Raw genomic sequence first — 26,296 nt, 5'->3', positions numbered from 1 at the left:
TTTGGTCCTCTAAAAGCAGTCAATCTCTATCATTACCTTGCTTTTTCCTCTTAGGATAACTTGCTGTCATAGTATATACTGCAATTTCCCTACCTGCAGTGCTCTCAGTGGGGCAAAGTCGCACTACTCAGGCCCCAGGGCAAACAGGGTCATAGTTTAGCCTGCCGTGACCACCACTGGCTCCGGATCAGCATAATGGCGCTTGCCTTTTCATCTGCGGTAACTAGTTACCGGAAGGACTTCCAGCTAAGCAAACAGTGTGCCTGTATTTTCTTTTCTTTTTCTAATTTTTATTTTTAAAACAATCTTATCCTACATACCAATCCCAGTTCCCTCTCCCTCCCACCCTCCCACTCTCCTCACCGTCTCCCCCATCACACTCTCAATCCACTCCTTGGAGGGATGCCTCCCATGAGGCATCATCAAAGTCTGATGCATCATTTGGGGCTTCCTGCTGCCCAATAAACTTCCCAAGCTCTCCACCTCTCACCCATGCCCAGGGGGCTTGCTTTGATCTTATTCGGGTTCCCCGAAGTTAGCGGGCTCCTATATGCTCAGGTCAGTTGTTTCTGTGGGTTTCCCCAACTTGGTCTTAACCCTTTGATCATATTATCGCTCCTCCCTCTCTGCGACCGGACTACAGGAGTCCGGCCCAGTACTTAGCTGTAGATCTCGGCTTCTGCTTCCATCAGTTACTCAATGAAGGCTCTGTGATGGCAAGAACAAGATAAGAGATACCTTGATAGAGGGAACTGTTATGGGGTCAACCAGAAACCTGGCACTAAGGAAATTCCCAGGAATCCACAAGGATGACCCCAGCTAAGACTCTAAGCAACAGTGGAGACCGTACCTTAAATGCCCTCCCCAGTATTTTCATGCAGAGTAGAAACACACATTGTACAGTCTGGGAGGAGAAATGCTCACCTCTAAGCCAAGCGTGATCTTTCTCACTTGTGTCTTCTGTGAACTGTTGCTCAGACTTCTCAAGGCTTCTAAAAGTTTCCTAGCACAGCATTTGACTTTATGTTAATATTTTCCTTAGGAGTTCAGTTTAACGCAAATCTTGGCACATTTGTCTTGGAGTGACCTTTACAAAGCCCTTTCTGTGATTTGTCTTTCTCTCATTCTTTCTAGGTTGTTTTAGCATTTTGTGAGTATGATTTGTACGCCAGTCAAAGCCATTCAGATCATCCAGAGCTCTTCTACTTTGCATTATTTAATTTTCTGCAGATGTGATAAAACACCATGAGAAAGATCCACTTACCAAAGAAAGGGTTTGTTTGGGCCTACGGACCTAAGGGGACAGGAGTCTATTATGGCACGGTGACATGGTGCCATGTAGCAGGGATTGTAGTGGGAGCAGAAAACTTTTTTTTTTGGGAGCAGAAAACTTAAAGGTCACATTTTTAACCTCAAATAGTAAGCGAAGAGCGAGCAAGAAGTGAGGCCAGGCTACAATCTCTCAAAGCCCACCCCAAACAACATACTCCTTCAGCACGAAGAAGGACTTTCTAAATGTCCCATGACCTTCTGAAGCAGTATCGTGAACTCAGTGACCAAGTGCCGCAGTATGTGAACCTATAGGGGCCTTTCCTCATTCAAGGTTTTACAAACACCTTGTTCCACCATGGAGTGGAGGGAGGCACTTTACCACCCCTGTGCACAACGCCTTGTCTGGCTGGGCAAACTGGACATCATGCCCGTCCTTTGAATCCTTTGTGCTTGCCAAAATCTCAGCTAAGGTTAACCAAGCATCCCTAAGAGCTCACAAGAGGCAGGGCATCAGGGACTCGATTCCACTGTGCTGCAAACCTCTGTCCAAACCTCTGTCTCGAGGACGGATGAATAGTTGTGAGTCAGCTTCTCCGCGTCCGTAGCACCCAGACTTACCATCAGGTACCCCAACTCCCGCAGTCTCAAGAACCAGGCTGTGAGGACCTCCTTCATTTCTTGTTTAAAAGTCTTCCCTGACTCAAGCAATTCAGATATAACATGTACTCTAATTGTCATCTCCTTTGGTACCAAGTCTTCTCTATATTCAGGGCCATCGCTTCTCTTTTCTTCTATACTAACAGTGGAATCTGAGGCGTGTTTTATAAAGTATGCCTTTATCTCTTCTAGTTCACTGCTTGATAGTCCCCCCCGCCCCATGGCTTTCAAGTATTTATCCAAAGAGGGGCTCTCTAGCATAGACTGTGTTTGTACTCCTTTCCGCAATACCCTGCCAGCTCTTAGAAATGCCAAGCCATTACTTTTATACTGCTTTTACTTCACTTTCCCTGCCAGCTAGAAGTTACTAGGAAGAAAAGTTTCTTCATGTCCTTTTGGCACTTAATTCCTTCATCACCCAGGCAAGTTCTGTCAGGGCAGACAGCTGAGTAGTTCTTGTCATTCACAGCAAAAGTCACACAAGTGATGCCTCAACCTGTTTGTGACTTTCTCAAATAATTCTGAGTTCAGCCATTGAAACATGTTTTCTACTTCGTCAGCTGTGTGGAGTGTGTACCTATACTCACGAAATGGACTCCATTCATCAGGGAGGAATGTCACCCCCCACCACTTAGAGGGAGATGACAACCCAGGAAGTTCCCTACAAACCCAGTAGTCTGAAGTATCCAATTACCGTATATATAACCATATATGGGAGATGCAGAAGCCAAACATGTATAAAAATCCTTAATCTTGTAACGTTCAATACCGAATGTAGCCTTTTGATATGAATTTGCTAGAAGTCTAGGTGCCAATACAATGAACTATTTCCTGGAGGAAAAACTGCAAAATCCCTGTTCTCTGTCCTGAGTAGCCCATAAAAATTCCAGGTTGGGCTCCAGTAACACACCAAAGATAGAAGCTCACTCTACCCTAGCTTGGTGATCCAATGAGTTCATTGGAATTACATACAGAAGCACGGTAATTAAAAGACAGCTACAGCACCACAACTTCACCCTCACCCCCAGTGTGGTCGGTGCCTCATAATACCAGAGCCCTTCATAACATCAGACTCCCCCCAACCCTGCATAATTGATGCCTCACAACATTGGAACCCCATCCTGTATTGATACTTCGCAATACTAGAACCACATCCTGTATTGATACCTCACAACACTACAACTCCATCCTATATTGGTACCTTACAACACTACAACTCCATCCTATACTGGTACCTCACAACGCTACAACTCCATCCTATATTGGTACCTCACAACACTATAACCCCATCCTGTACCGATACCTCACAACACTACAACTCCATCCTATATTGGTACCTTACAACACTACAACTCCATCCTATACTGGTACCTCACAACGCTACAACTCCATCCTATATTGGTACCTCACAACACTATAACCCCATCCAATATTAATTCCTCACAGTATTAGAACCCCACTTTGGCATAGTTGATGCCCCACAGAAGATTCCCTGCTGCAATGCACTAACCAACTCTCAGACAGAGGCAGTCTCCTTTCTTCCAGCAATTTGCTGGCTGTTGTTATGACCTGGCTAGGGAGTCATGAAGATTTCTGAGTTTCCTGGCCCTTGCGAGTTTCATTAGACCCCTGGACTTCTGAGCCCCATACCTCTCTCAGGAGGACATGCTTCAGTTTAGAGAAAACACCTGCACAACAATTAGCAAACAAGAATGTTCTAATGGTACATATACAATGGAGCATTACTCAACAATAAAGAATTGAGAACCATGGAATTCTCAAGTAAATGTATGGACCTAGAAAAGATGACATTGAGGGAGGTAACCCAGACATAAAAACAGTTTTTTGAGGGACATGTTGAAATCAAGATTGACATCTGTTACTCAGTCTACATCCTTCATTATTAAAACTGACACAGCCTGGTGCCAATACTCTATGAGGCCCTAGGATTCCTTTGAAATCCATGAAATCTGGGCACCCAATTTGCTAAGTTATCCCCTTTCTGCACATCTATTCCACCTCCTTAAAACATGGTTTCTTTTTTGCTATCTTAAGCAGCCTACTTATAATGAAGGCAAAACATCTGTAATGAGTTCTGAACAATGTCTGTTCCACAGAAAGGATGCGCGTTATTATTTCTTAAATGTCACTTTTTAAAAACATAAGGAAGTTGGTGAGTCTCTGAGCTTTCCTTTTGCTTTATTCATCACAGACATGGAGATGAATAAGTTGGCACGTCAGAAATGCCAAATGGAGCTGACATTTTAAAACACATACATGGTCAGATCTAGCTCAAATTATTTTAGTCTTGTGTGCTAAGTGTATTGAGTCTTCAGCAATAGGTGGTAAGCCTCAAGCCCAGAGTAGTAACTGAGGTCTACATTGAGAATCTATGCTGTTTTAAGAGTCACTTGGACTACCATGTCCAATTATTTGAAAGAAGGTTTCTCATGCCTGGTACTGGGGGGTTTGTTAGTCTACGATTTTGGTACAGAACATTGCCAGCCAAAATTGCTTAACTTCTTGGTGTGTGTGTGTATGTGTATGTGTGTGTGTGTGTGTGTGTGTTTGTTTGTGTGTACACTTACATGCATCGTGTATAATTTTAAGTAAAATGAATTGACTTAAGTAAAAAATAATATGGGGCCAGGTGTTGGTGGCTCACACCTTTAATCCCAGCACTCGGGAGGCAGAGGCAGGCAGCTCTCTGTGAGTTCGAGGCCAGCTTGGTCTACAGAGTAAGTTCCAGGACAGCCTCCAAAACAATACAGACAAACCTTGTCTCAAAAAACCAAAACAATAATAATAATATGTGTCCTTGAGGCTTTTATCAAACAACCATGATGTTACTTGTTCCTCTTCTCTCCTTCTTTATTGACGTTTCTCTCCCCACCCTAGGTAGAAACCCATCCCTGTTTTTCTGTTTTCCACTCCATAACACCTACTGTTATATCTTGACATTCCCCTGTCAAGGTCACCTGCTCCTGTCCTATGATATTACTTCTTATATCTTGGTTTTGAATGTAGCATTTTAATGGCTGAAGTGTCTCTCTAGCCCATGTTATTACTTCTTAAATGTCATTTTTTTTTCAAAACACGAGGAAGACGGTGTCATTTTTAGCTTCCTGGTTTCTGTGGTTACGCTATGCAACAGACACACACCTGAAGAGTTGGAGCTAAGGACTGCATATGAGAGACAACATACAGTGTTTGTCTTTCTTGGTCTATGCTACCTTGCTCAATATATTGTTTTTTTTTTTGGTCTATCCATTTATCTGGAAATTTCATAATTTTGTTTTTCTTTACAAGTAAACCATAGTCCACTGTGTATGTGCACTGCATTTGTATTGTCCATTCTTCTGTTGAAGGGTATTTAGACTGTTTTCATTTTATTTCCTATTGTGAATAGGGCAGTTATGAGTATTGCTGAGCAAATATCTTTGGGGCAAAATGTAAGTCCTTTCGGCCCACACCAAGAAGTGGTATAACTGGATCATATGGTAGATTTATTTTTAGTTCTTTTGAAGATTCTTCATAATGATTTCCAGAGTGGATGCACCCATTTGTATTCCCAAAAATAGTACATGATGATTTCTCCAGCATTTTCTGTCAGTTGTTTTGATCTTAGCTATTCTGACTGGCATAAGATGAAGTCAAAGTTGTTTTTATTTGCATTTCCCTGATTGCTAAGGATAATGAACACTTTTTGAGGTACTTCTTAACCTCTTATTCTATTGAGAACTCTTTGATTAGATAATTATACCATTTTTAATTGGGTCACTTATTTCGTTGACTATGTTGTTTTAGTTATTTACATATTCTGGATATTAAGTTTATGTCAGATGGATAACTAGTAAAGAGTCTCTCCTATTTCCTGCAATATAACTTCTATAATATTAGGAAACACGCAAGCTTCCAAGGGAAGGAAACAGCCAGTCATATCCAACTGCAACTCCTATGAATCACAATAATCACCTTCATGGAAAGATCTATAAATGTGAAATAAGTGGCACTCACATGTTGGTGGTAACCAACAACAGTCTGAACTTAAGTCCCACTTAACAGTAGAGAAATAATGCCTGGTACCGAAACACTTGCCATCTTCTCAGGACTATCGAGGTCATAGATCAGAAAAGGATCTACTACCACTGCTTACTAGATCAGCGTAATTCCAATCACATTCTAAGTCTTATCCTTATACCCACAACTAGGTGTAGCATCTCTTTGATAGAGGCCATTACAGAAAGCAACAACTGGACACAATGCAGAGACCACAGGATCTTGAGAAGCCCAACACCAACAAGTACATCTATACTACAGCTACTGCCTCTATGGCTCAGGCAGCATCAAGAAAGAGGAGTCATAAAGAGTGTAAGATCCAGAATACCAGGGACATAAACAAGAACATAACAATGGCACTATGGCCAGACATATTAACAGGGAAGGGGAAAACGTTCACAGGGTCACACCACTAAACGAAGAACTATAGGCAACTAAATGACTAGTGGGACAAGGAGAATTAACATCTCCCAATGCTGATGGCCGTTATTGGTTGTCCAATGCAGAGAGGTCACCTTTGAAACCACACACACACAACAACAACAACAACAACAAAGACTCAGTGGGTTATATTAATATATTTGTACATACATACGTAATAAACATACATACATACCCCCATGCACATGCACACACATACAAAAAAAAGCAAAAAACAAAGAAAAAGAAGCTACCAATTTGAGAGTGTGGACAATTTAAGGAGTTGGAGAGAGAGTACCCAAAAGGGGCTGGAGAAAGGAAACTGAAGGGGGAAAACACATTTTTAAAAAATCATGTCCAGTGTCATACATAGATAATACAGTGCATGAGAGGCTAGGAAAGGATGACCAAAAGTTTTAGTAAGACCCTCTTAAATCTAAAAATCACCAACAAAAAAAATGCTATGTCTACCCAGATGTACTAAAATGGAGCAGCCTAGTGTAGCAAGACGGAAATCTTTTAAACTCTTTCAATCCATCCACACAACGGGGAGGAAGATATGTGACTCAATAACTACCGTTACTAGAAAGGCCAAGTACAGACTTGAAGTCTCACCCCCAGCAGATTTCAATGAGATATCCACCCCTTGGGTAACATCAGCAGATGGAGGGTAAAGAGACTCTCACTATTGGGTGGTGATGTCCCCTACATATCAATTTCAGTAGAAAGGACACAAAGAGCCTGGACAGTGATATAAGACACTTCTCTTCCTCCCATTGCAACAGTGTTCAATTTAGATCCCTAATCTGAATTACCCTTGATCTCTGACACTACCGAGATAACGTGATAATGACCATTCCATACTGCTGTTCTTGGGCCGCCTGTAGAAACCTGCTGGACAATACCGCTATCATGAAATCATCAAGAACCTACTGAGAAACTGAACTGCTGCGGTACCAAGGATGCACTCTTTCCATCAATGCCAGTGAATGCTGAGGGGGAAGGGCAGTGCTGAAAAAATGATTATGGCTGAAAACATAACAAATGTTGCATGTGCTTTAAATCCAGACATATGATGACATACAGACTACAAGTAGACTATACCCCAACTAATCATCACCACAATCATTTGTGGCTATTATTCTCCTTCCCCTGTTATACCACCATTTTTTACTCCTTTTCTTGAATGTGTCCTCTCCTCAATGACCCTTTCCTAATCTTCTGACCTCTGGGAATTCCAAATGAAGCAGAGGCATCTGAAGATTCAATGCCAGCATCCACAAACAAGAGAAAACCTGCGATGTTTGTCTTTCTGGGTCTAGGCTAACCCACTCCGAATGATTGTTTCCAGTTCCATCCATTTATTTTCAAATTTCATTTTTCTTAATAGCTGGATAACCTTCCATTGTGTAAATGTGCCACACTATTATCCATTCATGCATTGGTATACAATTAGGGTGTTTCTGTTTCCTGGATATTGTGAAGATGGCGCCACTGAACATGGATGAGCAAGTATCTCTATGGTACGATATAGACTCTTTGGAGGTCAGCTCTCAAGATTGGAATGGCTGAATAATGCTGTGGATATATTCCTACCACTTTAAGGAATCTCCACACTAATTTACATAGTGCCTGATCCAGTTTGTACTCATATCAACAGTAGACAGACTTGAGAAACTGCTACTGCAGACACTTCTAAAACATAAAGACATACATACACTTTTTTAAAAGCATCTAAATGGGATTTCTCTATTACAGGTGGCAATACCCCTATTAGACGCCACAGTCAAGCACATAAAAAAAACAATGCCAAGAATGGGTTGTCTCTATTGCAGTTGTTGGTCAGGGAGGTCCTCTAGACTCCCAAATGTTACAGACTTTTGCCACTGGTTCCAGTTACCCTCCAAAACTAGATGTGAGGCGTTAACACTGAAAGCAACACATATCTGAGTGACAGAACATGGAGAAATCAAGCTGCTATTGAACTGGAATCTTCATCCCTACTGTCAAGCTTTTCGAGTGGTGGAATGTGCTATGCAAGCTATCAGCAACAGGTCACCTTCAGCCTTACCCCATTGCGAACAACATGAGCTACAGTGATAAACAGGTTGTCAAGATACCCCCACTAGCTCAGCAGTGGAAGCAGCATCAAGGGAATATCCACCCACTTTCTGATTAGATATAAGGACTATTCCACAAAAGCACCCTATACTGAGCACCATTATCAGAACCAAGAATCTGTGGGTAGAGAAAGCCATATGTCCTAAGGAGCATCCCACTGCTATGACTCTGCTGAAGAGGTATGCTATTAAACCAAATCTTAATGAGTTACTGCTATACCCAGAGATTAGTGCTTCTCTCAGACGTCATCAGAGAAGCTTCCTTTTGCACCAGCTGGTGATTGACACAGAAGTCCACAGCTGGTCAAGATGCTCTGTTCTAACAGGACATCCAGAATGCAGCCCCTTTCCCAAGGCTCAACGACAACAATAACAGCACAGAGACTGCAGAAGCCAAAGGTGGTGGGTGGCTACAGGAAAACGCTATTTTCTGAACCCAACAGGTAAACATTAACTCACAGCAGTTTGTGGTAGCATGTACAAACTTGTGCAAGCTCAAGACGTACAAAAGTCCCATTGATGGGGCAAATGGTCACAAAACTGAGGAACTATTAGTAATGAAGTTTCTGCAAAAGGAAGACATTTTTTTAACAGCTGGGTATCCTTGATGGTTTGAGTGCAGTCCATTGGATAGACACACACCCAAGAGTGTATAGTTAGCACTAATTGGAGTGGCTGTGGGTTTTTTTATTCTTTATATGAAGACACAGATTTGGCTGGGTATGGAATGTGAGTGGATCTCAGAAAAGTAAAGGAGATGACCAAGAACAAGATACAGTGTATCAAATTCTCAGTGAATTAATTAAAATGTGCATTTAGAAAAACACGGTGGTCAAGATTCTGAAAGACAAAGAGATCTTGAAAACAGGGAGAGAGGAATACTAGCTTTCTTGTAAGGGGAAGCCAATTCATATGATGGCTAAGTTCTCAAAAGAAACTATGAGAACTGCAAAGCGTTTATGCATTCCTTTCTTAAGAAAAAGTCAACCTGTATTTTTATATCTATTCAGAGAGGTCCCCAAATAATCCTTACCCCAAGTGCCATTAAAAAGTAATTTGATGTTTATGTCTCTTCCATCTCAGTTTAGGTCCCAACTTCGCACCGTGGAGTAGAGCTCTTATTAGAGCAGTGGTGACATGATATCCAGATGTTTCGATAAAACCCAGGGGGTGAACTTCTCAAGCCATATGAGGCAAATATGGTGATAACACACCAGCATAAGACTAGTCCTTTCCCACTGTTTTTTTCCTTCTTAATTGCCGTATCTACACCATATGAGTCCAAGTTACATCATGTTGTGCAGGTTGGAAACCCTTTCAACATCAGGACCAGTCTACCTTGGCAGATCTACATCCCAGACGTCACCATCTGGTTCTGTAGTCCCAAGGCTGTTTAACTTCAGTTGTTCTGTGTGTTTACTGGCTAAAGTGTTGCTGTACCTAACAACCCACCCTAGCATCTGAGCAAACTGTACCAACAGTGAGATTTCCCAGTGGTATTTAGTGACTTTAATTCTGAGGTCTCTTTCCCTGAAACACGCCTGCTTTATGTGAATCACTAACCCTTGGGCTTGCTGTGCCTTATGCACTGTCACCATAATATAGCGAATCTTCCTTCTGTAATATATTACAGTTTTTCTAGGTCTCTAATTCTCTCTGTGTCACAAACCACAATGGGAATTTCTATTGAATGTCCTATGAATGCTTCAAGAAGGAATTAAAAAAAACAAACCTTTGAAACTTTATGATATAAAATACATAGCCCTGGTTAAAACAGCCTCTTCCTAATGCATATGCCCACATACAAGATCAGGGAACAATCAACATCTTCAAAATGGTTTGTGGGTTTTTATTTAAATGTTATTGCAAGGATTTTATGTTCATTTTCTTCCTAAAATTCTTTCACAGTGTCTTCCTGCAGTCATTTAGAACTGGTTACTATATTTAGCACAAATTTAATTGAAAAAGTATGCATAAGTATAAACAAGTAGATTTGGAATGAAGATATTGAGATTAATTTCCATAATTAGGTAGCACTACTTCTGCTACATCAAAGGTTTTATGCAGATGACAACACAAACCATCATGAATTCTGGTGATTCTGGCTTTCTGGCATCAAATGTACATCCAGAGTCTGTAAATAATGTCAAGTCCAGGAAATCCTTAGGCAGAGTATGGGCATATGCTTTGTTATAAGAGCCGTGATCTGCAAATGATTCTGCACAGTCAAATTCAAGAATGCATTCCATTGGCTTCAGCAGGTGGAACCAGCACAATAATGCCATGTTTCCAACTCTCAGTGAGCAACAGAGACCCAAGAGACTCCCCTGACTACTATTCCCATGGTGTCATTACTCATCTCTAGTATGCAGTACCCTGGACTCCTTCAACAGCTGCTCTTAGCTCATCAGATCAAGCACAAGGATTTAAAGTGGTGTTATATCAACTGGAGAGCATGTTGATGCACAGCCCTGAGCCACATCTTCAGAGGTTGTGACTCATTGGGCCTCAATAGTATCCAAGGGTCTGAATTTTGAGGAGCTCTCATGTCGGTAAGTGCAGATGTTCCATCACGAACCACTCTGAAATGCTGAAGCGAAGTCTTCCTCATCATAGATGCTGTAATATGAACTTTTGGCCATTCTGAAATAGATAACATGTACTAGAAAATTAGACAATATCTCAGTTTGGCCTCATTAACCTTGAGGAAATTACTTGTGGTCTTTAATATTATGACAGTCTTCTTATGATGTTGTAATTGTTATTGTCTTTATCCCCTCTTCACTGGCCATTGTCTGTCTGGTAACACATCCACGGCTCTTATAAAAATTCTTATTGTGGCAGAATAAATTTTTACATGTGACTGTGTATACTGCTGTGCTGAACGTGTCATCTAACACAACCAAAGATGATGTTTTCTCCATCTTTATATCTTGAAATATCACTGTTCTTTCCTTTGCTTTCACTTCCTTTTTTCTTCTTCTCCCCATACTTCCCTTTTATCCTATTGTAATTAGGGTAACAGGAGTTGTCTAGGGCATTGACATGTATATTCCCTGGCATGAAAGAAGAATTTAATTAATAAGAAAGATAAGACACATTGTATAGAAAGGTAACGCAACAGAATTATACATTCGGGATGGGAGAGATCTAAGGCTGTAAGTCTGCTCTACTGGCTTGGGTATTGTATAGAGCCCCTGGGCCCTCCCTTTCTCCTAATAATCATGCTACTCCGTTCTATGCCTTCTAGCTGTTTGCCGTGAAAGTGTCTTCCAGGATCAAAAGCACTACCATCATGGGGAGTGCCCATCACTTTACCTCTTTCATCTCTATTTGTGTAACCTCCTTCCAGTGTCCCTTCTCAGAGAGTCACACTGATTACTGGCAGACAGAGTGGTGACTGCTATAGCTACTTAACGTTGAGATAAGGTGGGACTTAGGGGGCTGTCGATGAAATGGAGAAGAGAGCCTATGAGGTAGGCTTCTGGATTGATTCATGTGGGGTTGCATCACAATTCTGGTGTGAGTCTCCACATGCAAGATCTATACGCTCATGAAAGAGAGTGAAGAGGGGAATGAGAGAAGCCATTGCAGCAAGGCTAATATACCCCAGTGTGGAGTGATCATCCCCTCCAAGTAACAATGCAATCCAGGAGGATTGTGAACAGAGCAGAAGAGTAACTATTCATCTGGGACTTAGATGACTATTTCTTAAAGAACAGTGTGAAGTCCCATAGCTGCCCACAAGAATATGAATCTTCTTTTGGAGAGGTCCTTGCTGGATTCTCTTCAGATGGTGACTATGTAAAGTATCACTTTCTGACCCTGGTGTGATGGATCCAGCATCCAGGACAGCCACCTTTACTGTGTAGGTATGGATAAAATGAAAATATAGAGGCCCTCCTAACTTAAACTTAGATAGAGTATTCCTTTGATTATCTTAACAAGAATTAGTTCCACCAGACATAACAAGAAAACCTTCACGTCCCTCATCGCTAGGCAATCTTGTTTAGGTTCCAAAAGAACATGGAACTCGACTAGCCAAGTTGGGTGGTATGTGTTAGCAGATGGTTAGTTTCAGGGTCTTGTAACAAATCCCTTGACAAGAAAGGCCTGCCACACAAGGCTTTGAAAGGGGCAAGTCACAGTTGTTATGGTGTACAACTTAAGTGCATCAAGCCTAAGGGTAACAACTTTGTCCAAGGTGTTTGAGTTCCTTGCATTAGTTTAATGAGATGCCTTTTTAGTAATCCATATATATAGTCTTTTCCAGAAGAGTGGAGATCTCAAGTACAGTGGAGATAAAATAATATTCCCAAGGCCTAGGAGACTTTTGAGGTCACATCTGCCTTGAAGGCGAGTCTATTGTCACTTTGGGTGTGCTTTGATACCCCACTTGGCACAAAAAGGTTTCTTTCAAACTAGCTAATGGAAATATCTACCTATACAAGTAAAAGATAGATCTTTGCCACCACCTGGCCTCAGGAAGGCCTCAAGAAGGTGAGTAAAATCCAGGATACTTTCTTTGCCTCTACATCCAAAAAGAAAACTAATTACTGTTCCGGGGGTTAGTGTTTTGACATTCCCCCATATCTCTGAACTATTTGAGTAATGGAATACTTTATTTCCCATCTCATATTTGCCATTATTTTAGCAATTTGAATAGATTCCCCTACCCTGGGTGATATAACTGATAGATTTTAGGAATTTCTATTGTAAGGATGCAAGCAGCCTTAAATGGTTGCTAGGAACAACCTGATATCCACAATGGTCCAGAACACCGCTGTTCTTTTGGTCCTCCTCTATTCTAGGGTTGGGATAGCATGACCTCACAGCAGGTAAGAAGGAGTCTTCTCATAAGAGAGGGAGCATTCCCTCAGTTCTCAAGTAGCTGCCTTAGCAATGGTATCTGATATGTGGTTACCTGAGATTATCGGGTCCTTTCCCTTTTGCTCCCTCAAGTAGAGCATATTGACCATCTCCTGTGGAAGCTGAAATGCTTCTTCTATAGTCTCCTTGGAAGGGTTTTTATGGTTCTCAGGGATGTCTATAAACTCCCTTCCTTTCAGATAGCTGCATGTGCACCTGGTACCAGACATGCATATCTGGCATCATATAGATAGTCACTGTTTCTCACTAAGGATAAAAACCTGAGTCAGGAGTAAGTATGGGCTTCGACTGGATTAGACTCATGAGATTCATATTATTTTACAACATCATATCCTACCTTGTGAATTCCACCCTGAGTCAATGAACTTGCATCTGTAAACAATTGGAGGATGATCTTTAAGACTTGGCTTCAAGGCATGGGTTTCCAGCCATAGCTCATGGCATAAATTTTCAAGACTTTGCCCCATCTGGTACGTAAGTACAGGATTAAGAAAAGGACAGATGATAGTGGTGTCTTCAGGGCTCTTCTTTTGGAGCCTGATATTTTATCACACTGATGACAGCCATTAGTGTTCTTCAGAATTAAGTATTTCCACAGTGTCCCAGGGAGTATGCATGATGAGGAGGCTTACCAAAATCATCTATGATTCTTTGTTATCAGGAACTCCATGGCTGCAGTCACCCTCCAGAATCTTGGACATTTCTGAACCACCAGATATAACTCCCTGCTAAGATATCCTATTGAGTGTGGCTTTAGGTCTTATTGAATAAGTCAAAATCCCCAAGACACTCTCCTTTCTTCAGTGACACATAGGGAGCATTGGACTGAATGGGCAATCCCAAAACATAGGCTCCAGTAAGCACACCGTAGAGTTGTTAGAAGGGACTGTCACCCTTAGATTCCCAGGTTAGGGGATATGAAGGATACTTTGAGGCCTCACTGAGGAGGTGGTAGAGATGCCATGTCAGTTCTGAATGCTTAGGTATCTAAATTCTGCAGAAGACCACGACCTCAAGGAAAGCTCTTGATTGCCTAACCATCTGTGGAGGTGGGCAACTTAAAGTAGCCTGAGTCTGGTTAGAACTCTAGCTATGCCTTCCTGCTTTCAGTATTATCCCGAAGTATGTGCCTCAAGATGGACATAGTTGGGCCTTTTCTAGAGAAACTTTGTGTCCTCTTATTGCTAGAGATTTGAAGAGAAACTCGATTCCCAGAGAGTCTATCTCAGAAGCCAACATATTGGAACAAGTTTGCATGGACACTTGACCAGTGCACGAGGTCCTGGGCCAAGACCTGTGTAAATAAATGGGAGATGTCCTTAAATGCTAGGGAAAGAACAGTTGAAGTGATTTGTCTGCCTTACAAATGGGATCCTCAAAGGTAAATAAGGGGTAACTATCCATGTGCAAAGGGATACAGAAGACGGTATCTTTCAAATCAAAGACAGAATGGTACTCAGTTGTTCTGGATAGATCCTGGATTATTAGGATGTCAGGATCGGGTAAAATGGAACCACAGCCTCATTAACTAGTCAGATGTCTTGTCCCAATTCCACTCGGTTAGTCCTTTTTGAACTCCCAGAATAGGTACACTATGTAGTCTGGAACATTCTCTCAAGAGTTGTTTTTCAAGGGCCAAGACAAAAGGTAAAGTCCCTCTGTCACTTCAGGCTTCAGTGAGTACTGTTTCTGGTGGGGGAAATGGGAACTTTTAGATGTATACAAACAAGTGAAGTGGCTATAAATCACCCTATATTCTCCTCATCGGTTCATACTGAGGGGTCTACAGTGACTTCTACCAGGTGCATATATAAGTTCCCTCCCAGAGGCAGGACAATCCCACCTGAAACTGAGAAAGACTGTCTCTATTCAAAAGAGGAACAGGAGTCTGGTCAGTGGGAAAGGCACATTGGAAAAGGAAACGACCACATTGAAAGACAAAGGGCTTTGCTACAGCCTCTTTGGGGCCTGTCTTGATATGTTCTAAAGGTGGTCATTTCCAAACATGGGGACCTGGAGAAAAAAGCAACACAGAATATCAGACTCTCAAGTCCTTTAGAAAATTCAAGATGTGCTGTCTTAAGTGTAAAGTTACTGGGCTCCTACTATTGGCCTGTAATTCCTGGGGCCTGGAGAAATGTCCCCAGAACCCAGCAATGTTCAAATGGAGGAGGTAGACTCAAGCCCTTATGGTTCAGGGGACACCCCGCCTTTAAGTGATTGCCTCGACAGTAGGGACAAAGTGCATTGTGGTCCCAAGATATATGTCTAGCTTTCTTCTTGGAAATTCCTTCTGGAAGTACCTTGTCTGTTCACAAAGGAAGCATGTCCTGGAGGGTCCCTTCTAAATAGTCCCTCCATGGATAACTTTTATAAAGGTCAGTAAGTCAACATATCATTTCTCCTCTTTCCTCTCCCTTTCCAGGTCCCAGCTTGAATACAGTGATGTTGCAGTCAGGACCAGCTTGTTCAGGATCTTTCCTGGCTCAGCCTCCAGCCTTTGCAATTTTCTCCATGTATCTGGGACTGATTGAAGGAGCAATTTGCCTTTCAGGAGGACTTTCTCCTCCAAGTTCTCTGGTGCTGCATCAGTGTGTTTTCTGATAGCCTCCTTTAGTCTCTGGAGAAAGGTAACAGGGAGTTCATTTTTTCCCCTGGCACATGGCTGTCAGCTATGAGTAATGAAGAGGCCCTCAGAGATGCAAAAGATAAAGCGCTTTCTCTGCTAGTGATCCCGGAGGTCACTGGCAACCCAGGATGGATCCCTCAGAGGAACAACCTGGATTCCTGTGGGAACGTCGGGCCTGTGAGTCTTAGCTCTGGGTAAGTGACAGTCATTTTCCACCAAGGTCAAGGTCGTGTCAAAGATGAGCATTGCATACCAACAGACCTTACTGCAAAGACTTTTTAAATATTGGAAAGTCACACATATCGGTCAGGATTCTCAGTGAAAAACCTAATTCTTTTTCTATACCTTTAAGTTCTTTGGATGAAAAGGTTCTGGGAGCATATGCGTATCCTGAGCCAAAATATGGAGGGCAGGGTTATGGTGGGAGCAAAACTGAACAGCAGACCATAGTAGGACCATCCTGACAAGTATGGGTGATTTTGAGGGTAAGAGAAGTTGAATACAAGAAACCTCAGAACTTTCTTTCCCTTCTACAGAATTTGTCTAATTAAAGAATAATGTTCTAATTAGGGATCCCTTGAGGTGGCTATTTTTTTTGTCGCCTAGGGAGATGTTAGGTCCATACTGCCTAACAAAAGAAATCTGTGTGTGTGTGTGTGTGTGTGTGTGTGAGAGAGAGAGAGAGAGAGAGAGAGAGAGAGAGAGAGAGAGAGTGTTTCTGAGTGTATATTTCTGTGTTTGCATGTATAATCCAGTGTTTGAGAAGGCAGCCAAGTAGCAACTTCCTAGGGAGTTGAAGGAGGAAGGTTAGAGACATCATGAGAGTCAGGGTCACACTTTCCTTACCATCATTGCCTAGTCCACCTTGATGGGCATGTCCAGCATGGAATGTAAGCAGGAAGCAGCTAGTTGAGTCTGTCTCAGGTAAAACACCCAACTCAGTACTGGAATTTCTGGACCTTACCCATGCCTCAATGGCCTGTTATATCCCAGTTTCCTCCTTCTGTACTCCACACAGGCTCTGAGAGGAAATAGGATCACCGTTTACCAAATTCACTTGAGCAGTTCCTTTGCTCCAACCTAACTCATCCAAGTTTACCAAACTGGAGACAGCCAAATGCAGAAAGAGGGCAGCTAGGCTCCAAAATGATGCACCAGTGGGAGCCAGTTGTCATGTCTGCCTCATGCTGTTACCCATCCATCCACCTAACAATTCAAAAACTCTAGTCTTTTGCAGAAAGCAGGTGGCAATTAGAATTCTAATTCCAAGAAGTAATAACTAGGGCACAATTGCAATCAGAGCACAGGAAAACCAAAGTCAATAGTGTAAATACCTCAGTGTCCACTATCTGGGATTCACTCCAATTTGACAGCCTGATGTTGTCTTGGTAATGGCTGGATGTGGTCCAAACACAAGTCCAGGCACACAAGTGAGCCAATGAGGAGGAATCTAAGAATGTTGCAGCTACATGCCAGTGTAATAAAAAGAGACTAAAAAGTGTAAGGTTTAGAGTTTTTAGTTAGCTGAATTACTCCGTATCCTAGCATAGCAATCCATATGTAGGCACTAGAAACAGATTTAACCATTGAACTAAACAAAATGAAAGGAAACAGTTTTCAACAGATAGAAAAGGCATTTCAACAAAGAGCCCAGCAAACCCATACTTTTTTATCCTATTTACAATAGAACTCTGAAAAGGCAATAGGAAAACACCTAGTCAGACATAAGGTAGCAACAGCCCAAGGTTTTCAGTATTTGAAGTAAATAATGATTTTTTTAAATCTCAGAGAGCCCTTTTCTAATGTGAAGTAATTAATGACCAATTCAAAATCAACAGCTAAAACTGGTTTTTAATGAATGATGTTGGCATTTGAATGGTATCAACATTCATTTGGTCATTATATTATTTCACTTGTATATGTGTTCAAATCTTCCCTAATACAACGCAACATAAAAGTATTAAACACCAAGTCAAGAAAACATGTTGCGTGTGCTACAATTATGTTTTGCTTTTTATATGATGTCATTTTATTCAGATATAGTTGGCAATTAAATTACATAAACTTAACGTTGAAATGTGATGATTTGCTACACATACGCACAGTGAAATAATCTTTTTAAACAACTAATTATCATGTGTCACCTCACATAATTGCCACTGTCTTCTTTCTCTTTTTGGTGAAGAGACAGATCTGCCTTCCATCATAGATCAGGTACACAATATTGTTAACCATCATCATGCTCTTGTCCATTGAGAGCCTCCAGAACAATGTCCTCGTGTTTGTAGGAACATGGTCTGAAAGTGGAGTCCTGTGAGGAGATTTCTGAGTGTTTGTGCAAAAACTCTGAGAGATCAACACAAATCTTGTGACCTCAGTTCTTTCAAAGACAGAATTTTTCTTGGAGTATCCTTTTGTGCCCTTGCTGGATGTAGCAGACAGGAGTGAATTTATTTCACATTACTCATCACAACTGGCTATTGTTGTTTGTTTATATAGCTCCATGCAAAAACACATTTTTTTTTTGCCTCATGAGGCTTACACTTCTATTCATGTAACTCCTTTCATCTTGAAAGTATAAGTTGCTTCGAAGCCAGCCTGGCCTACAGAGCGAGTTCCAGGACAGGTTCCAAAGCAATACAGAGAAACCCTGCCTCGAAAAACCAATACAAACAAACAAAAAAAAGTTGGCAATTGTTGGCAACTGCCTGAGGCATTATAGTCTGCCTCATGTAGTTGCTCCATTCTCCCAGATCCCATCGCTTCTAAGGTGGTGACAATGTTGTGTAACTGAAAATGTGTACCACTCAGCCAACATTTCTCCTTTTCAACCACAGAAAGGAAAATGTTTGTTTTATCCGATACATAAAAAAAAATGTTTTAGCTTGCTGCCAAAGATGACTGATTGACATAGCAGCCTTCTCTCAGAGGATGCATATTCTGATCCAAGAGATGGAAATCAAAGAGTTATAGTGTCCAACATGGGTTCCAGAGGCCTGGGTGGTGAAGATATCCCACCTATCATCATGGGATCATGGAGCATGGCTTAACTGTGCTGCCATTACTCTAACCACTTTCTGCTCCTACGTAACATTGTTCCTTGACGTAAGTTCAAGCTTGACTCCTTTATTTGATATCTTCCTTCACCCATCTTTTCGCCAACCATGCACCCCCCCTCAAACTTCCTGTAGACAAAAATCAATCACCCCTCTACTCCCCAATTTCTCAGAGCCAGACTCTTGTGTTGCCGCCATCCTGCAGTTGTTACCACTTACCGGAATCTGACCTCTTGGATGATAGAGATCAAATCACTCTGTGTCTTTGAAGAAGGACTGGACCTCAGAGGGTAGATACATTGAAGACCGCAACAGGCCACTACCCCCTTTGTGTCTGGCCACTGGTCTAGCTGCCTTCCTATCTTCCTAGTAACACGGTTGTCTCTGCATCAAGGGGGAGCTACTAATAGACCTCTTGTTGGAGAGCCTGTGAACCAAGTTTCTTTGGGTGAAAAATCAAGGACTACTCTTTGATTTAAAAAAACATTGAACACTTGGCCCACTACCTAGCCTCAGGACTCTTCCAGTCTCCTGCTTTAGCACAAGGCTGGCTGGTCACTAGGTTTTGAGACAAATGGAGTGTTTAAGATATAAGGCTGTACTTGCTTTCCCCAAGAACCTGGGTGGTTATGATTCTGGGTCATCAACTGCCATGGTGGTGGGACAGTTCATGAGCACATACAGTGCCAGAAATAAATCTATGCAGTGCTCAGAGCTCTGTGTGTTCTTAAACCAGCATCAGTGAAAGATGCATGGCCCTGCCTTGACGTAAGGGGAGGAGCTCCATCCTGCCTCAACTTGATGAGTCAGGCTTTGTGCAAGCCCGTGGAAGGTCTGTCCCTTTCTGAATGGAGATGGAAGAGGAGTGGAAGGACAAGGGTTAGATGAGAAAGGGGAGAGGACAGGAGGAGGGGAGGGAGGGAAAACTGGTTGGTATTTAAAATAAATGAAAAATGTTATTTAAATAAAAAATTACTGGTGATTAGATGAAGCCAATTTCCAACACTGACCAGGAAGCAATCTATTCAACCAAACTGCCCCAGAACACATAATAAATGAGGCCCAGATCCTCACCTCTGACATTTTCCCTTTCAGATACTTTAATGTAAGTCAAGACTTAGTTGCTTTTTTCCTACGAGAATTTGCAAGTCTTTTTTAAAGAATATTTTATCTTTTTATGTCACAGGAATAAAGAATGGTTAGAAATAAATAAATCTGAGCTCAAGCATTCTGATTATGGCTTAGTGTGAAAAGGAAAAATTATTTTTCCTTCTTAGTAGTAAGGATGTTCTAATTTTGTCAAACAAGCAACTGTCTCCTAGGAGATTCTGTGTACAGAATCTCCATGGAGACCAACTCAGGGGTTCTTTCTGCTCCAGACAGTGTAGATAGTTTGTGAAAGCTTGTTTTGTGGACCGAAGGCAAGGCACATGTCACTCCCCAGATCTTTTTGTGGCATCTCAGGGGGGGAAATTTCACACGTTGTGTCCTACAAACTCCTCTTATACTGAGAATATATGAGAACAGCCAGAAATTAGGAGAGTGAGCAGGCAATCAGCCCCAACAGGGCAATGAGCCACCCCCATGCGGACTCAGAAGGAAGCCTCCAGGAAGCAGCTAGCAGCCCCCTGTCCATGCACCTCCTCTTTCTTCAACAGTTCCAAAGACTGAGAAGGACCCTGGGGATGCACACACACGTTAGTGTTGCATGGAAAGGAATGTGGGAGATTCTGTTTTTCATTTAGATTCTCTAGAAATCACTTTTTAATTTAATTTTTATTTAAATTAAAAACAATCTTATTTTCTGTACTAATCCCAGTTCCCTCTCCCTCTCTTCCTCCCATTCTCCCTACCTTTCTCACCTGACCCACAAGACCGTTGGGAAAGCAATAACAAGCACAGCTAACCCACAGGAAATCAAGTGTAGGGCAGTGAAAGGGCACATTATGGATGGTGAAGGGAAATGTCAGTGCCAGGCTACCGGTTTGGGGAAGCCCAGCACATGGGAAATGGAAAATAGTTTTAGAAAGTAGAATTGGCTTGCCTACGCCAAGTGGTGTGTTGTGACTAGATCACAATGGGTTTCAAATACGGACCCTGGCACCTTTGTGTGGATGATCTGAGGGCAGTAAGCTCATGCAATCTGCCACACCCCAACACAAACAATGTTGTGAATGTCCTATTCAGATACACCAACCTCAGAAAGTGACAGGAAGCAGTAAAGGCCAACAGTACCTCAGGAAGTGAAGAGAATCCCCCAAAAGGATTCATCCAGGCCAGAGAGCTAGCTCGGTGGGTAAAGTATTTAGTAAGTGTGGGAAGGGACCTTAGTTCTCAAGAACTCATGCATAGCTAGATGTGGTATTTGATATCAGTATTTGTTGTGCTGCTGTTGTCGCTGCTAACAGAAGGTAGGAGGCAGAGACTGAAGAATTCCCAGAAGCTCGTTGGCAAACTAATGTGGTGGCTAACCCTGCAGCAAACAATAAGAAATAATGGTTTGAATCAACTCTTTTCATCAAGATGAAAGGCATGAACTAACAGTGTGGTCTTCACACATATGCCACAGCACACAGGGATACCTGCACCCACACGAAGCAGGCACATGTGTGTACACATACATGTACATATGCATATACATGCATACAGAGAGAGGAGAGAGAATAAACATTTAGAATTACCTGTCAAGTCAAGCATCCAGGAAATGACCTCAGAGGACTAAGATCTATTCATAGGGTACAAAGGACACGAGGTAGAGTGCCACCCGATGCCTTTTGAAGACTCACGACACATCTCAAGGAGACCTCTTGTATAGGGGTTCAGTTCTCACTTCTTGTAACACGGTGCTTCTCATAGAAGGTTTGTTCATGAGCCAACAATAAAATGATGTCCATTCTCAGGGGCAACCATTAGAGAATAAAACCTCTACATATTCGTCCAGAGTGGGGGGGGGGTTAGAGACGCTGAGGGTGGCAGTGTAGAACAAAGAATAGTACAGAAAAGAGAAGGTTAGATAATAGGGAGAAATGAAGTCACTGGGATGATATTTGTATAAAGTAAATATGGACAGGCACACTTGTTCAAAGTGCTGTCACTCTAACGCTTCTACATCTCCTGAAGTTGAGGACAGTGGGGCAAGAATCATGGTCCACAGTGTACAAAGAACAGAGACAGGCATGGGAACCATGGGCGTCTTGTAAAGTTCTAGCAGGAAAAACAGGGCCATGAAAGCTGACTCTGCTGTGTCTACAGGAAATGCGGCGGAATATTTTCTGCACCAAAGAGACATGCATGGCCATCTTCCACCTGCAGTTATTTAGCATTTACTTAGGTGAAGGTGGTAAATCATAGATCCTAGCCTAAGGGATGGTCCTTCAGAACATCATTAGGAAAAAAAATGGTTATGATGAAAATAACACAGAGAATAAAATGCAAAAACACTTGGAGGTATCCTTTCCAGCGGTAAGAGCGCCGAACAATAGCAGCCTAATTGAGACTTGCTTGTCATAGAGTTGAGTGAAATGGGTGCATCTTTTACAGAAAGGACCACTGGAGACTGCTGCTTTAATTATTCCGTCTCCTTTGCTCTTCTTTATAAGCACAAGTAGTGCCCTGTCCCTGCTGCTTCTCCTATGCCATCATTGCCATGGTAACAAATGCTCTTTAATGACGGAGAGGAAAAGGAAGATTAAAACGAAGTAATAAAAGTAAAGGGGATAAAATACCATTGGGCTGAATGAATTTTATGTGAAGTGCTATTGATTTTATTAACATAGGTTAACGCTGTATCGAGTTCATGTTTTTAGCTCCTGGTGAGAGGCATAAACTGCAGAGAGTGTCTTCCAATAAGATGTTATTTAAGGTTTTTCTTTTTTTTTCCTTGAAGCTCCAACTCTCCAAAGTAATAACTGTTTTATTTAATTTTCTTGAATGAAGACCCTACAAGTTTTGGGATATTTCCTCCTCTAAATTTTCTATAAATAAGTTTAAAATAAAGTTAATTGTGTTATCAATGTATGTCCATTAGATATGTCTGTCTGGAAGTGGCAGAACTTAGGGGAAATTTTAAATGAAGCACAAAAGCAGAAAAAAAAGCAAATTTCAGGGTAGTCAATAGCAGAAAGGTGTAAAAGGAGCCCGAAAATAAGCTCTTAGAGGGGAATATAAAAAAAAATAAAACAGGAGGAGTGGAGGATGTGAGAGAAGACACTGATGGGGGGGGAGATCTCCCAACTGTACTGAGTTTAGAATGCTCAGAAGTCATCCCCTGAGGACCTGCAGCAGGTCACCAGGACACATGATGCTCCCAGTAACTACAAAAAAGGCAAAGGCAGTCTGCAGGTGTCTCTGAGCTTGGCAGACACGATGCATGAAGAGAGGGCAGCATGCCATTTTCTTCTTCCTTTACGTTAACACACTCTACATTTTTAAAGCAAAACGCAAGTTGTCATCTGTCTGTACGACACGTAATGACCATTTTAGTTGAACTGAAAAAAGCAGTTCGTCATAAACGTTTGTCATCCTTTACTTGTGACCATCACATTCCAGACCTGTTGTGAAATAAACTTTTGGCACACTGTGAAGATGTGCCACTTGGATTCATTTAATAAAAAGTTGAGTGGCTAGTAGCTAGGCAGCGTTCCCAGGCACGGAGGATGCTGGGAAGAAGAAGGGCAGAAACAGAAGCTACAGAGAGGAAGGGGGAAAGCAGAATGGACAGTATGTACATGAGGTAAAAGAGATTCAGGGCAGCAATTAGAGTAATGCAAAAGGGTTCATTTATTTTAGATAGCTAAAAATAAGCCTAAGCTTTCTGCTTGCCCTACTTGTGACCTCCTGGCCTGGAGACTGTAGGCAGGTCTTCTCATCCCCCAGCACACCAAGCAATACAGACGCTGCTGACATCCCTGTACTAGTCCTGTCCCCACTTAAGAGAGAGGTGAGTGTGGGCCCCTGTCTCAGGCCCGACTTCTGCTTGCCCTCTATGAGATCTCCTGACCTGGGGACTGAGGGCAGGTCAACTCACCCCCAGCAGATAAAGCCATCCAGAGTCTGCTGACATCAAGGTGCTAGTCCCACTCCACCCACTGGAAGAGGGAGTGTCTCAGAGACGCCTGCACCCATCATGAGACCCATCAGAGTACTGGATTTGCTTGCACCCATCAGAAGAGAACCTTGGACCTGTATCCACCAGGAGAGGATGAGACTCCACCTGCACCCACCATAAGAAGTGATGGGAAGAAGACAATAGAAAAACACATTTAACAACAGGAAAAACCAATATGACCCCACCAGAGTCAAGAGATTCTACTCCAGCAAAATCTGAACATCCCAACACAGATGAAACATAAAAAAGAATGCAATTAAAAACAACATCATGAAGATGATAGAAACCCTACAAGAGGAAACTAGAGAATCCATACTAGAAATGGAAGAAAAAACTAACAAAAATATTCAAGAAATGGAGGAAAAAGAGACCAAAAGTTGCAAGAAACAATTCAAACAGCACAAGGTTTGAAAGCTGAAATAGAGACAATAAAGAAAAAACACAGTCTGTGGGAATGCTGTAATTAGAAAAGGTAAGTAAATGATCAGGAATTACAGATGTAAGCATAACCAACAGAATACAGGAGATGGAAGAGAGAATCTCAGACTTTGAAGCTACACTAGGAAAAATAGATTTATCCACCAAAGAAAATCTTAAATCCCATGAATCCCTAACACAAAATATCCAGGAAATATGGGAAACAGTGAAAAGGCCAAACCTAAGAATAACAGGTATAGAAGAAGGTGAAGAAACCCAACTCAAGGGTGCAGAAAACATATTCAACAAAATCATAGAAGAAAATGTTCCCAACTTAAAGAAAGACAAGCCAATGAAAGTACAAGAAGCCTACAGAACACCAAATAGAGTGGATGACAAAAAAAGTCTCCTCACCACATAATAATCAAAACAGCAAACATACCGAATAAAGAAAAATATTAATAGCAGAGAAGGAATAAGATGAAGTAACATAAAAAGGCAAACCTATCAGAATCACACCTGACTTCTTCATGGAAACTCTGAAAGCCAGAAGGTCCTGGATAGATATTCTACAAACTCTAAGAGACCTGGCATGCCAGCCCAGACTACTATAATTAGCAGAGCATTCGATAACTATAAATGGAGAACATAAGATATTCCACAAAAAAAGCAGATTTAAAATATACATACCCACTAATCCAGCCCTACAGAAAGTACTGGAAGGAAAACTCCAACCTAAGGAAGTTAACTACACTCACAAAAACATAGGAAATAGACAGCCCCACTTTACTAAAATAAAAAGAAAAAAGCAGGGTAAATTCACACGCAATACCATCAAGAACAACAAATTCAAAACAAACAAGAATTAACACACAATGGTCCTTAATTTCCCTCAATATTCATGGTCTTAACTTGCTGATAAAAAAGATATAGACTAACAGAATGAATACTAACACAAAACCCATACTTCTGCTGCATACAAAAAACACACCTCAACTTCAGTGACAGACTTTACCTGAGATGAAAGGGTTGGAATAAGATTTTTAAATCAAATGGACCCAAGAAACAAGCTGGTATAGCAATCTTCATATCTAACAAATTGGGATTTAAATTAAAATAAGTCAAAAGATGTGAAGAATATCATTTCATATTCATCAAAGGAAAAATCCATTAGGATGAAGTCTCAATTCTGAACATCTATGCCCCAAATACAAAGCCAACCACATTTGTAAAGGAAACATTACATAAAACCTCACACAGTTATAGTGGGAGACTTCAAACACCAAATCTCAAGACCATTCAAAAAAGAAACAAAGGAACTAACAGAAGTTACGACCCAACTTGGTTTAGCAGGCATCTATAGAACATTCCATCCAAATACAAGTGAATATCCATCCTTCTCAACACCACATGTAATCTTCTGTAAAATCGACCACATACTTAGCAACACAGCAAACCTCAACAGATACAAAAAATTTGGAATAACACCCTGTATCTTATCAGACCACCATGCTTTAAAGTTAGAATTCAACAACAACACAAATTGAAGAAATCCTACAAACCCATGGAAGTTGAACAATGCTCAATTGCACCATTCCTGGGTCAAGGAAGAAATAAAGAAAGAAATTAAAGACTTCCTGGAATTCAATGAAAATAAATACACAACATA

Source organism: Mesocricetus auratus, unplaced genomic scaffold, assembly GCF_017639785.1.
Source record: "Mesocricetus auratus isolate SY011 unplaced genomic scaffold, BCM_Maur_2.0 Super-Scaffold_100030, whole genome shotgun sequence".
Classification (NCBI taxonomy): domain Eukaryota; kingdom Metazoa; phylum Chordata; class Mammalia; order Rodentia; family Cricetidae; genus Mesocricetus; species Mesocricetus auratus.
Note: the sequence above shows the minus strand (reverse complement) of the source record.